The sequence below is a fragment of the Chlamydotis macqueenii genome, chromosome 15 (genome assembly GCF_036417535.1).
Source record: "Chlamydotis macqueenii isolate bChlMac1 chromosome 15, bChlMac1.mat, whole genome shotgun sequence".
NCBI classification, from domain to species: Eukaryota; Metazoa; Chordata; class Aves; order Otidiformes; family Otididae; genus Chlamydotis; species Chlamydotis macqueenii.
Window position 1 is genome coordinate 5,529,848 of NC_141570.1, and position 14,144 is coordinate 5,543,991.

The 14,144-nt window shown below is 41.9% G+C and overlaps 1 protein-coding gene across 1 annotated transcript in view; it reads left to right on the forward strand.

Moving 5' to 3' along the window:
* Positions 1-14,144, forward strand: part of MAD1L1 (mitotic arrest deficient 1 like 1) — a 366,820-nt gene that overhangs the window by 111,727 nt on the left and 240,949 nt on the right. The window lies entirely within an intron of this gene.

Here is a 14,144-nt window from a genome sequence, read left to right on the forward strand (position 1 = left end):
TCACGTAAGTAAGCTTATGTCTGCGTAAGGTCAGGCTCAAGTAGTTAAAGCACGTGAGAGGGAGCCAGGCACACCAGTGTCTATGAGGAGGAAAGATGCTGGTGTGGGAGTGTCTGAGCAGGAGGGAAAGGAACTGTTCCATTGCTTGTGCTTTAGGCTTTAATTTCAGTGTCAACTAAAGCATTTTGATTGGTTTTAATTGTGCTGCACCCAATTCTGTGTAATTCTGTGTCATTGTTGAGTCAATGGAGCTGTGATATGTGCTGCGGTAAGCAGGGCTTATTGAAGCGTGAAGCAACCACTTTACAAGCGAATATTCTATCAGGTCTTCCGGCTGCATGATTTGGTGCCACAGAGAGTCACATAAGTGAGAAGAGAAAAATGACAGCAGTTCCTTCTGCTTCACACCGAGGCAGGCACTGCAGTCACAGTGGATGGACCAGACCCTCTCAGCAGGAAACACAAAAGGCATCTCTTCTCAGTCTTTGGAACACCTGCAGTAGCAGACAGCCCTTCATCCTGTTGTAGTTTGATACTGGCATGGCTGGATATGACACAAGTTGGATACTGAAGCTGATAAAAATCCTTCCTTTACAACCCTCTCTGCTATATAACATTGTGCTGGGCTGCTCAGCCCTGAAGGAAGTTTCTCAGATTGTTTCTAAAATATTCCCTTTGTTAACATATTTCCAGTCCTCAGCAGAAACATGTTTTGACACAGAACACAAAATATAATTACTTTTCTTTAAGTACTGGACAAAAAGACAACAGTGCTTTGTCACGTAATGGATTGTACCCTAATTTATATAGAAGGATAGAGCCCTTGCTTTGTTTGCTGCCTTGCTTATTCGCCTCCTGAAGGAGGAATAGAGGAAAAGCTGGAAACGTCTTTCATCAGACCATGGCAAATAAACTTGTATTTTGACACTGGAAGTTTTCAGTGTGCTGAAAGATTCCTCAGCTGACCTGTTTTAGAGGAATAAAGACTTTGCTGTTCTCTGAAAATTTATATTCTGCCCAGAGACTGCTAGAGGTCCCTTGAGAAGAAGTACATGCATTATGGTACTTGGGCAATCTAGCCTTGTTACTGTTTCTCCCACTGGTTGCTCTTCTCATGCAAAATCAGAAAAAGAAATTTCATTTAATTAAAAAGTATGATATCGTGATTTAAAATGAGATTGAGCAAATATATTCCCTGTTAAAAATAATTATTTTACATTGAAAGCATATCACCTAGAATGGTATTTAATCATCTAATTAGTGGCATCAGTAGAACAGTGGGCTGCTCTGTAATTTGAGAATGGAAAAGATGAGCTCTCTGTTGAATCTTTGTCTTGTTAAATAGGACTGTGAAAATCTAATTTTGGGGAGACTATTATGTATATGATTGAATTGCCAGTGCTTTTGATAGTGTGATTTTTGCATTTGTGTATGTTTGACCCTCTGGTAGGGCAGTGAATCTGTTCCTGTATGCTGAGCAAATAAGGACTGAAAGGCAGCAGACGTGTTTAACAGTGCAAGTTTAGTGCAGTAACAACTGTCGTTTCTTTGGGCTCAATTTGTAACCTGGAAGCCTCAGGTCCTGAATATGTTTTAAAAGATCAATAGACAACAGTAAGCTCTTCTTCATTTGATAACAGCAGTACCTAATATTTTAGTAGTAAATATAGTCTCTTCAGGAGGAACTTGCTTTGCCAATCTGACTCCTTCCCAGCTTATTTTTATGGCTATTGAATTCTTTTTCTTCAAGATTCAAGCAATACTTTTTGGCTTTCACAGATTACCTGTCTCACTTGTTCAGTCTTGGTAATTTTCTCCTTGCCACAGTCTCAGTCTTTCTCGGTTGCTCTCCTGTTTCCATTTCAGTGCATTTAACTTCTCCCTCCATTGCTTGCTTCCTCGCCTCATTTGTTTCTTTTGGGCTTTCTTGACCTTACTTGGGCCTTTCCAGTTGGTTTCCTGTTTGGAATTGGCACAGCTGTCAGTCTGGAGTACTCCAGTGACTCACTACAAATCTCTCTTCCCTGGCAGACTTGAAGAACAGCGTTCTCCAGTCTTTGATGTACTAGTGCAGTCGTCCAGCCCAATTGATTGATTCCACCTCCGGCAGCATACTGGTGTAGGAGCTGTGTCCTGGTTGTTCCTGTTGACAAACTGCTGTTTAGAACATGTTAGTTGGTTACTTTCTCCCGTATGTCCTTGTAAATCTGGACAGGACTTAAGTTTTCTGATCTCCGTGTTTTCAGTGAAACGTAAGACTAGATTTGGACACCCGAGAGGTTTTCAGACATTGATGGCTTGAAGATATTTCCTGGAGTGTCACTTTGTTCACTTAAGGTGATGAAAAAGGAATTGATGTTTGAAGGGATGTATTCACTTGCTCTCTTAGACATCCATTTGGCTGGGTTTGCTGTCTATTGTGCCGTCTTTTTGCTTTGGCTTTGCTTAGATTTTTAGGGAAATTTTTAATCTTTGCTTTTTTATGTGAGGTATTTCCAGTACAGCGGTAGTGGGAGATATCTGAAATGCTGAGGAATGCCTGGTCCACCTCTGCCCTGTTTCCTGTTTGATTTAGTGCTGTATTGGCTTTGAATGCCATGTTTACCTACACAGTTTTATGTTTGACTTCTGTGTTGTCCTTAAGCTTGTGAGTATTTCTCTTTTTCTGAAAGCTTTGCACACTACTCCTGGTCTTTGTTTATGAAGTAGGCTTATTAAAAACAGTCGATTCTGCTGCTGGATGGCTAGAATTTGAGTGCAAGCAGCTGATTAATTCAGTATGTAATGGAAACGAAGCTCTGGTCTACTTTCTTCAGGAAGGCACCTTTCAGGAGGCACAAATGGACCTTGCGCAGCAGCAGTGAGGTTGGAGAAAAGCCGTAAAGCACGCTGAAGGTTTTGCAAAGCCTTCTAATGTGGAGGGCCGAAAGCTGGCTTGCATGGATCTTTTTAGGGTGGTCACCTCCTCCTCTCCTCGTGATTTTACCTGGTCGCAATCAGATATTCCATACTTAGCTGCTGTTAGGGTTCAGGCCTGCCGGCCTCCTCACCTGCAGTGCGTGGTTCAGTGACTCCTTAAGACAGTGATTTCTTCTGTGCACAGAGCTGGTGGGCAGAGACAAAATGCCCTGCTCTTTTTGCAGCTGAGACATGATCCTTCGGGAGAAGCTCTTGCCTGTTTGCATACACCAAAACTCAAAATGTGAGGCCCAATTTCAGCTACTCTTAGAACTTATCCCAAATGAGTCCACTTTGCTTCTCAAATAGCAGATTTTGTGAACACACACTGTCCTAATTGCATCCTTTGCTCTCACATAAGGCATAATGCAGCAAATGAATTAATGTGATTGTGCTGGATGTTGTTGTTTTGCTGTGTTTATTTCCTGTCTGTGCATTTGTCTGCCTTTGGGTATTCCACTGCCTGGAGAAGAGGCTGAAAAATTCCATTTTGTTTTCTGAGCTTTCAACCAGATCATGTGATCTGATAGGAAATCTGTTTCTGTTGAGACATAATTTAGGCTATCATCATAAAAGCTGGAGATTAAACAAGTATTGATTAACCAACTCCAGCTCATAGCACATGTTCCTGGAGATTTCTTCGCAAGAGTCAGTGCAAAGCGTGTAAGTGACTCCCAGAGCCAAGGATGGCAGAGATGCATCAGAAATGGGGCTAGGTAATTAAACTGTTCATTAAGCATGGCAGATGCAGAGTTCATGACTTGATTTGCCATCTGCTTTGTTTTGTAATCAGTAAAGATTTAAAATAATGCTGATGGTTTCTCTGTTGTATCGGGTCTTGCGTTATGTTTTTTTCTTAGGCAGTAGGCAGTTTTAAACTACAAGGAAGGATCTTAAAGTTCTGGGGGTTCAGTGAGGGAGGTAAATTAACCCTTTTTCTGGGATATGTAAAAACGTAACTTTAAATATTGCACTCAATATTACATTCAGTAGCAACAAAACCAGCCAGTCTGGCAAACAGATGCCTTGCGACAGACCTTCTTTTGGGTGTCGTGCCCTGTGCTCTATCCAGGTAGCACGGATGGCTCTGGGGCAGAACTGAGCATAACTCTGTGTTATGGGCAGTATCCAATGCGTTTACCTGGCTGTTGTGATACGATTCTGCTTCCTTCCTTCGAGTACCTCCATGACTCCATGTGTATCATTTAAGCAGTGCCATTACTCCTGTATCACCAGCTGTGCTGCCACTCTACGTGTGATTGTTAGCTGCTGTCAGCCTGACCCTTGCCAATCCTTTCCCTCTGCTCACCATGTCTCCCCTTGGTAGATTTTCATAAACCCATGGAAGTTATCTTCCTTTTTATGCCTGCAAATACACACATTTTAAAGCGATTCCACTGCTCCCTCCTCTGTGATTCAACAAGGCAGGTTTTGTCAGGTGAGGCGGTACTTACTAGATCATCCTGCGTGCTTGAGAGGAGGGGAGACAAGGCACTCTGTGTTCGAAAGAGACTCAAAAACCTTTGAGATTGAGCACAGTTCCCTTGAATTTCAACTTGATTAATATAATCAGTTAAATAATGTCAGAGGAAAGGTGATTGGTAGTTATGGGTGGAGGGAGATGATAGCAAGGGAAGAGAGAAGATTGTTAACCGCTGTGGGACAGAGAGAAAGAGGTAATTGCTGCCTGTGGAGTGCAGAGGGTTTGAATAGGTCTCTGCTGAATTGTAATTTTTAGTATCCAGTAACATCATGAATTTTAATTCCCAGACTTCTCTTGTAGGCTGTGTTTTTTGAAAGATGAGGACTAACAGGTCAGAGATGAGGTAGATGCTTTTGTTAAAAATCTCCCCTCTCCCCCGCTGTTAGCTGGTGTTATATTGATCCCGAGTGCAGTCTGATGCAGGATGGTACTTGGGCTTCGTGTTCGTGGTTTACACGTGAATCTCTGAGTTGCTGGATAAAGCATCCTGAGTTTTGTGAGGAGAAATTGAGATTTGCGGGTTTGATGACTGCTGCTGTAGACATTTTCTGTTGGGGTTGAGGAAGTACCATGTTATGCGGTTGCTTCTGTTGGTCTTCCGGTAGCCTTGTGTCTTGTAGGGTGGAGGTGCTTCAGAGAAAAGGAGTTCTGGGAGGATTTCTCTTAACACTATGGTTTTATTTCCCCTTGTTGTGATTTTTTTGAGTAACTTTTAGTTAGTTACTGTGTCATGTTTTAGTCCTGATCCATCTAACCACCTTCTGGAGCTTGAGCAGCTGCCTCCCAAATGTAGCAGCGTTGGAGGTACCACTCTTTGCCTGCAATGGATGCTCCCCAAGGAGATTCTGAAAATATTTATTCTGATAACACTTTTCCTATATGGGCTTTTTTTTTTTCCTTTTTAAATATCTGTCAGTGGTCTACTTCATCTTTCTTAATCACGTTGTTATCTATTTTGTAAGGACCTTTAAACTGTGCTCACACTTTCCATATGTAACAAGTTTCTAGGATGTTGACTTGATTTCAAATATCTCTAGGCCTCAGAGTTTGAGAGTGGTTTTTCTGCTTTGTCTGTACCCCCTAATTTATCTGCTTGTGGGTTTTATTTAGCTTGTAATGGAATGGTCTGACTCTAATTTTCATGGAAGTTGCTACAGAAAATACAGAAGAACAAATACAAATTTTTATTAGCCTCACCGTGGTCTTGACTGCATTACAAAAGTCACTCAGCTCTGCAGCTACAGAAATAGAGCAGTGTTGGTGCCTTCAAACTGCCTTTTTCATGAACCAGTCGTAACATTTAATGAAATGGTTTGATCTGCGGTGCCTGTGCTGCCCTTTCTGTGGTGTGCTGATCAGAATCCCACAATACTCCAACGGCAATTTTTGCAGAGATTTGTACATTGACAGACTAACTGTGCTGATTTATACTTGATGCTTCGTTATATTCATTACAAGATCTTATTTGCATGCTTGACATTTTAAAATATTGTGTTTGGAATGTGTTATTTATTTTGAGACCTTTATTAAGCAACCGCAGTCTAAGGGTTTAATTGTTACTGATAGCTAAGAGTATAATTACCTCAGTGAAATATCATGACTATATTAAGCAAATGGAAATTGTCTTCCAGGATAAACTGAGTACAAGCCATTTTCTGTTGAAACAGGCTGTTCCATGAGGCCCGTTGATGTCATTTGCTAATACAATTGCAGAGTCTCTCTAAAAAGAATGGACAAGCAGAGCTGAAATCCATGTGTTTGGCGAAGAGACTGTCCGTAGCAGTTTCGAAGCAGTTTTCGAAGCACAAAAACCTTCATTTGGAAGGAGGAATTGTCTTTAAACTAAACCAGATAATATTACTGTTTCTCAAGGGACGTTTGCAGATTTCTGAAAGACAGGGGAAATGCATGTTTTCTGGCATGGGCTCCCAGACAAGTCCATGCTTTTCTTTTCCTTGGTTTTCTTTGTTTGATGTTGACTTGCTTACTTTGCCTGATTTGGTTGTAGGTTTACCACTCATTTGTTAATGAATGAAGGAATTTGCAGAGTTGTTGAGTTGTCACTTCTTTATTGTGCTCCAGAATGACTTTTCCAAGCCTAAGCTTTCCCTTAGTTTCTGACTTGTCAATCTGCATCTGTTGAAGGGATCTCTGGATCTGAGGTGACCCAGCTTGTTCGCTGGCTGTGGGCACTGCAGATGCTGGGGGGCGTGGCCTGCCCTTACCCTCTTGCTTTCCTTTGGGTCCTCTCTGGTGAGAGGACCTTTTGCTCTTGATCCGGTGTTGCCCTAATTCTTTGTAGCTAGTGGATAAATTTGCCTTTTCACTGACTTTGGATATTCTCCCTCTTTGTGTACCTGTATGGGTACCTGTAGGAATTTATCTCAGGGAGTCATGAAGGTTTGTCACAGTAGAGCTTGGTCGCCTAAGGGCTTTCGATGTGGAAATAATGAACGTTAGCTTCAAATGACCAGCCTGGAGGCAGATGATGAGTTGACTTCTGGACCTTGCTTCCCTTTCCCTTTTAGAAGCACGAAAGAACTCATAATAATTATTGCAGCAATTTTTTGGGAATGAATTCTGTGTAATTCTTTCTCTTGCCTTTTTATGTATCTGGTAAACCTTGTAATGATAAAAATACAGCCTTCATTACTACCTTTGTATCTGATGCTTTCGAGATGGAGGCACAAGGACAGCATTCTGTATTCTTTCTGATGTTATGTCTGACATAATTTCTATTTAAGCAAAGTGTTTAGAGAGTTTATAAAAATTTTATAACAATTCAGAATATGCAGCTAAGTTAAAAGTTATGTGTTATTTTATGAGATATTTTTGAAGTGCTTTAGAAATGTGATCTTTTTCCCAGAATACTGGGAAATGACTGAATTCTGCTTTGTCCTACCACCACTAGATATTAATGCTCAATGCTAAGAGGTTAGATTATGAAAATTAGATATATACCCATAAAAGAATTTATTCGACCTTCACTTCTCGTATTTCTCTGAGAGAAAAGGACTGTAGGACTTCTAAAGGTAAAATATTCAATAAAAAGAAATTAGGTTAATCCAATGTTATGGCTGAGAATTTAAACTCACCCAGGTCAGGTAATTCTAAGTTATAGTTCCCTTGATGCATGTGCTGTAACATTTATTACTTAGCTCCCCAGCCCGGAATTATGAAGGATGGTCGAGCGGATATGGCAGAGAAGGAAGCGGGAAGATGGATGGGTGGAATGGGGAAGTTATTGTTAAGGGAAGTTGGGCAAAACAAACATCACTTCTTCACCTCACAATCGTGGGAAAGGCAAGCAGCAAGAAGTGGCTGAGTGAAGTTAGGTGTGGGCTTGGGCGGCATCCAAGGACAGGAGAAGGGGCTTGGATTTCTGAACTGCAGCCTCTAAAATACTAGGTAGGAGAAGCTGCACAAAAAAGATTTTTTTGCATTTCTTTGTTCCTCAGATACTTATGGTTTGAAGACATTAATATCTGTGCCTCTTCGAGTGGTGGTGTTGCCACAAGAACTGCAGCTTTGAATCTCTGACTTCTCTCTGTTTTAATTCTCAGCCATAAAACTGGATTAACTGGGTTTGCTTCAAGTTGAATTGCAGTGGATTTTTTTTTTTAAAGGCTAGGAGAGAGAGATAATTAAGTAATTGCATAGTAGCTTATTTCAACATGTGATGTGAGCCTCTGGTAAGAACAGCTGCACTACTCAGACACCAGTCACTCAGAGCATCCTTTCAAAGGAGGACCCAAATTCTTTATAAAACTGAAGGACTGTCTGGAGGGTTGAGGAGTTTAGGATCGCTCCTGGCACAGTGTCATGCAGCACTAACTACTTTGTTCAATTCGTGTTCACAACGTCTCAGGTCAAGCGTTACTTAAATTGCTGAATGTTAGAAGTCAAATGAGTTTTTTCAAAGCATTGTGGAAATGGCGTTAGACCCATGGTTTATTGCATTGAGGAGAAATAAACAGTTCTCTATTTTATGAGCACATTTGCTTAAGTAGTATTTCAGATAGAGACAACGACATTATTTAACAGAAACTATAGCAAATGTCAGGAATTGGTCTAATTTCACTTAATGAATTCTGATTGCTGTAATGAGATTATTATATTACAATTTTCTCACGGAAGATCCACAACCCTATGGGGCGTCCAAGCTGCTTTTTAAGTGTAGGGAAGGAGAGCCAGAGCAATGTTTAAATATGTCTGTCTGTGGCTGTGTCTCTGTATCTTCTTACTTTCCTTGAGTAATGAAGAAAAATAATTTTCTAAGGATTCCAGCAAATGTGTCCCTTTGCCTGCTACTGTCTTGGATCTGTAGGAACTGAAATGTGCTTACTCCAGCGCCGTACCATTCCAGGTGCTTGCTCCCATATGCAGCACTGAGGGGAGCGGAGACTGCACCCTACTTGGTCTTCTAGTCACTGTTACTTTGGGTGCCGCAAGACTGTGTGGAAGGAATTGAGGCAAAGTGGCTGAAGTGAAAGTAATTGAAGGGGAGAGCGTTTTTAAACTGATTGCTTTTCCGCAAGTGTTTGAGAAGGCTTGTGCTGATCTCATGCCTGGGAGCTGCGAACACCTGGGGGCTGGCTTTGACATTGATGGCAAATATTTTTCACAGAAAAATTTGCATTCTGCTAATTTGCTGTGACAGCCCGTGCTGTAACTGCAAGATCTGTTGTTTTGCTGCAGCTGAATGCTCTTCCCCCCACCCACTTTGCTCCACCCAAGATGTGAGAGCAGCTTCCTCCGTTCAGTTCTCTCCACCCTGCCAATGGCACTCTGAAGCTCATGTTTGCATGTCCTCAGTGCCTGTAAGAAGCTGTAAAAACTAAATATAGAGGGAACTGGATGACAGGACTCAGGGCTCACTGTCCTTATGTGCATTTTAAGGAGAGATTAAGACCACAATGAGCAGCAGGTCCTAGGTAGAGCTTTGACCTACCTGACTATATAGCACGTAGGTTTGGACTGAGATAGAGGAGGTGAGTCCCATGGGCTCAGCCTCCATGGGACAGTGCCTCCATGTCCCTCCATAGGGACAATGTCAAGAACTCATTGCACTTCCAGGGAGTAGAGATCCTCTTAATCCCTTTCTCCCTCTGAGCAGCAGGGTCTTCCCTCCACTGGGAGAAGCAGTTGGAGGTGTCCCTGCTCTTGCACCCTTTCTTCTGTGCCTCACATGGGAGACACATAGGTTACAGGTAGGTTCAGGACCAACAGCTGCTTGTTATTGCTTACATGGATGGGACAGTAGCTGGGAAGAGTAATTCTGTGCACTAAACACGTGATTAGATTAAAGATAAGCATGGCTATGAAGTAAGGTTTGTTTCAGTATGTGCACCCAGCACAGAGCTGTGTGCTTCTGCAGGGCATGTGCAAAAGGAGTGCGCAGTTCTCAAAAGGATCTGGTGTCTAAATTTGCAATTTAAGCAATTTAACTGTTCTTCTTCCCAGTAGCTGTTCTTTTTCAAACGCATGCATAAGCTGCAGAAATTTTCTATTTTGCACTTATAACAGTAGTTTTACTATGTAAATAGTATTTTCAGTTTTATGGATAAGAAAACACTTTCTGGTTTTTAAAAAAAAAATTCTGTTGATAACGTACTACCTTTGGAGCCCAATTTCCCAGGTTGACATTTCTATTATATTAATTACAAAAGAAGAAAAGCTGTGCTTGTTTCATCATTGGGAAATGCCATTTGCAAAGTTATTGGAAAGCTGACCTTGTCAGAAGTGTTATTGCATTATCCCTCTGTGAGGGCCACCACAGCTGAATGGCAAGAAAAAAAATGCAGAAAGGAAAAAGCAATTTCAGGAAATGTAATGAAATCAAAACAAAATGCCTTTTATCCCTCTCCAATGGGAAGATGTTTATTAAGATAGTGTATGTAAGAGTTTGGTGCTGGGGGGGAAAAAATGCTTGTGAACCACTCTAGGTTGTTTTTTAAAACCAAAAACCACCATGCGAGAGAATTTTTGACCTTTTGCATGAAGTGAACATGAACAAGTGGCAATACGCGCTCCAGTGACATCTCTCCCACTGCCTGTTTTAACCCGCTGTAACCCTCCCCATCATCCTCCCCTCTTTACCCGTTCTACACGCGAGGCTGCGGTGGCTCAGCCTGCACGGACCAGAGCCCCCACGCAAGGCTGGGGTGGGGGTCACCTGTGCCACCGCGATGCCTTGGAGGGTCTCCCTGCAAGCAGTTTCTTTCCCATCTCCAGTTCACTCTACCAGTCCTGTAGTAAATCTCAGCTCTTTTGTTTGCTTCTAGTAAAATACCAAGCAGCTCTCACCTGTTTTTCCCCTTTCCCTCCCAGTTTAAAGCCCCAAAGCTATTAATTTTCTCAGAGCCATTACTTGTCCTCCCTAAACACGGGGAACAGCGGCAGCTGCATCTTTCTCCTGCTCTGCCTCAGTGTCCCACCCAGGCGCAGCTTTGCCGCACAGCCCTGGCGATTGCCTTCTGCCAGAGAGCTGCCTCCTTTCACACGCGTTGAAATAATCCTCTCTGCTCCTGAGCAGAGATGTACCACTTAGTTTAATGGACATTTCTTCTTTGAACGTGTGGGCTACAAGAGATGCTGAGTGCCTGATTCTGCTCGTCCCTGTGCTTCCTCCCTACGGTGTAACTGTCACAGAAGTACGGTTCATGGGTAGCTGAGTGAGTTGTTTGTAATGGAGTGTGTTCATCACACTTTAAAGGCTTTAAATGAAATCTTTTCTACCAAAGAAATGATTAAAAAACCCAAGAAAGCTCTTTAACCCACCCCCTCCTTTTACGCTAGCCAACGTGTTTCTTATGTAATATCTGTGCACATGAATTTGTCATGTGTGGTGTTAACCTGAGGCGATGTTTGTAGCCCTTGCATTCCAATATTGGCTTTTTGCATAAAAGAGAAGAAAAAAGGGAACTGCTGAATCCCTTGGAAATATCCTAAATAGGGTGCTGAACAGCTGTAAACAGCCAGGTTTTTGGTTTAACTCTCTAGAGGCATATGCAAGCTGAAGGATGTGAAACATGTGCTCTAAAGCTGATGTTTTCCTTCAGATAACACAAGTAAAGCAGAAATGCAGACAGAAGTAATTAAATGTGCATACCTTCCCTGCCTGGACATGGATTTGTGAGTTCTGAGGTTCTGGAGGTCCTGCAGCTGTTGGTGCATCCTCTGCATCTTGAGTCACAATCTCCGTTTGCTCCCTCACATTAAGAACGATTTAATCCCTCTAAGGTACCAGCTAAAGCTGACTCCTCTGAATCTGTCTTCTACTGGAAATGCCCTGACTTTCTGAGGAGGTCTTAACGTTTCACCTAGCTGGGGTGAGTTAGGGGTTTTCTTTGTCAGTGTTTAGGTACTTACTGCTTCTCCCTCTGCAGAGGTAGTTTTTGTCTGGCTAGTTTTCCTTCAAGGAGAGGGAGCAGGGATGTAGAATTGTTGCCCATTGTCAGCCAGCAGTTACACAAGCTTAGTTTTAATGTCATGCTGCTCCACCGAAGGAACTGGGTCTCTTAACTGCAGCCAAAACATCCAAGTACGCGTTTCCAGTTGAATTAGCAGTAACAGCAGGTAAAGGACTTATTGCTGACCCCAGCCTGGTACGCGTGGGGTCATACTTTGTTTGCTTTATGGAGAATTTGCTGTATTTTGGATGCTCTTCGGCTGACAGAACCTGCCAGCTGTTCCTCCTCTGCTGTGGTTCTGCACACAGATCGTGGTTATGCCTCCATGGAAATGAATGGATGCCCAACAATCTGCATCAAAAGTTTTGATTTGTAATTAACTTTTAATATGCTAAAAGGAAGGCTAATAAAATGAAATGTAAATTAGAGAGTTCACATTCTTCATACAAATGCAACTTAAGAAAAATGGTATCGTCTCATTTTGCTGCATTTTTAAGATGTAACAAGCAAGATTGCTGCTCTCTCCAGGGAAAGCTTTGGAACTTACAAGATTTATTCATCCAGATCAATGAGTTCTTTTTCCTTGCAAAACTTTCCCCCAAGAAGTAGTGATAAGAAATTCTAGGGGGAGGAATTTTCTTCTTACGTTGGCTGTCCCTTTTTTTTTTTTTTTTTCCCTTGGGGCTTGATCTGGAGTTCAATGTGTTAAAAAAAACTCTACCAAACATTGATATTTAGATATGAGAGCTGTTAACAACTAATGAAGGTTAAATACTGTCTATTTTGGGAACCTGAATGACACTGTCACTCATATTTTAGCAGTACTCAATGTTTAGGGTTGCATTTTTCCTTCTGTTGTTCCTATGAGACAGAGAAGCAGTGTGATCTCAGTTGTAGAAGAGAATGTGGGACCAAGAAGCTTGGATGAAATGGCTGAAGACCTGAGCCCGAGTCAATCAGGAGTTGTGTCGAAGAGCTGTTAAATCTCTGTTGCATCTCTTAATGACAAATATTTATATTTCATGGAGTCCCACAGTGCACACTGCAGTTTTCTGTGTGACAATGACATTCCCTCAGATAGCAAGTCCTGTGTTGTAGCGCGTGTGTATGTATTTCCTGACGCTGCCTGCTCCACTCCGTTAGCATCAGCATTTCACTGATTTTCTACGTCTGCTGACTCTTGTCATATCCTGGAAGCATCCAGTATCATTTTGGTGAACCGATATTAGTACAGGGATCTAATTTTCTCCTGGGGCTGTGTTGCTGCGGTGGTTTTGTTTGTGGAGGTTGTGGGCTGGTCTGTAGGCACAGGCTGGAATCCCTTCCCTCTGCAGACCTTGTCTGGCTGACGTGTCCGTAGGGATGTCGTAGCTCCAAGGGGTATCCAAATGAAATATCCGGGAGATTGCAGTTTTAAAGCTGTTTGCATGCACACTGCGTGAAATCTAATACTTTTTTTTTCCTTCCACTTTGCATTAACTTGCATTTGTGTGTGCTCAGACTGCTTATCAGCATTTGCTCTTCCCCCATTATTAATTTCTTTAGGTACTCCAGAATGTCTCACTCGTGTCTCTAGACTCCACTAACATTAATATTTTATGTTGTCAGCACACATCTTGCTATTTGCCTCTGTTTTTCTACACTAATAAGTATACTGAATGAAACTTCTGGCTCTAATCCCCAGTGCAGCCTGCCGCTAATTGCTTTCCGGCGAGGACGAGTGGTGTTCTTCTCCATTAGCCAACTTTTACCGACAGGTATTTGACTCTCACATAATGATTAAAACGGAGGGATGCTTGGCTGTTTGTGTAGACTTTCAAAACCCGGCATTCACTAGTTCACTCTCCTGTGATTTCTCTCAAAGAATGGTTAACTAGTATGGTTTAAATTACTTTAACAAAAGCTTGTGCTTATCTATCTCTATTGTATCTCCTTACACTCAACTAAAAGAGATGCTTTTTAATTCTGAACCTTCTCAACTAATTTTCTCAGTGTTCAGGTGAAACTTCCTCGCCAATGACTCCAATTTCCCAGAACAACCTTATCTTCTCTTTCAAAACAGATAGGAGGATGTCTGCTGTCTAATATCTCCAATACAACAGCCATTTTAAATGATAAATCATTTTATTCCTTTTGTCTGTTAACACCTTTGTTATATTGGCCTTGGGTGAGTATCTACCTTTGAGATTTATTATTGTATCCTCTCCTTAGCGCAGTTCAATTTCTTGATGCGTTTAGTTGCCTTTCTCACAGTTTTCTGCTTGGAATACAGCAGAGAACTTGTTTTAATT